The 565-nt window shown below is 42.5% G+C and overlaps 1 non-coding gene across 1 annotated transcript; it reads right to left on the bottom strand.

Moving 5' to 3' along the window:
- Window positions 1-212: 212 nt before the first annotated feature.
- On the bottom strand, window positions 213-314 carry LOC121456020. Its single transcript, XR_005975573.1, has one exon. It is a non-coding gene; the product is annotated as a U6 spliceosomal RNA (small nuclear RNA).
- Between the last annotated feature and the right edge of the window lie 251 nt (window positions 315-565).

Genomic DNA, 565 nt, shown 5'->3' with positions numbered 1-565 from the left:
GTGCAGTCACCACACCCAGATGAGCCCAGTGCAGTGGGTGCAGTCATCACACTCAGATGAGCCCAGTGCAGTGGGGGCAGTCATTGTGAGTAGACAGATGGCCTGGGGACAGTACATATGAGACTGGGCCACCTTAGGCAAGTCTGAAAGTGCCATGTAAAAAATAAAGATTTTACCCAACAAGTGGAAAAAAGAGAGTCCTTTTTTTTCTTTAATGTAGGGAACACTTCAAAATTTGCATATCATTCTTGTGCAGAGCCATACTAATCTCTGTATTGGTACAGTTTTAATATGTGTGCTGAAGAAGTAAGCACCAAAGAGACGTTATTACAGGCAAATATGACATAATAAAGAGATTGTTTCACCATATTCATACGGCAGTGGAGTAGAGAGTATCATGAAGGCAAGGTTGGTTAGCAAGTGTCCTAGTCATTGTTCTGTGGCTGTGAAGAGACATCATGACCAAGGCAACTCTTATTAAAAAAGCATTTAGTTGGGGACTTGCTTTCATTTTCAGAGGTTTAGTCCCTAACTTCCTCCAACAAGGCCAAACCTCCTAAGCCTT

Source organism: Microtus oregoni, unplaced genomic scaffold (assembly GCF_018167655.1).
Source record: "Microtus oregoni isolate MIOR12 unplaced genomic scaffold, Mior012 000014F_ref0000157, whole genome shotgun sequence".
Lineage (NCBI taxonomy): Eukaryota > Metazoa > Chordata > Mammalia > Rodentia > Cricetidae > Microtus > Microtus oregoni.
The sequence above is the reverse complement of the archived record's forward strand: the minus strand, read 5'-3'. Positions and strand labels throughout refer to the sequence as shown.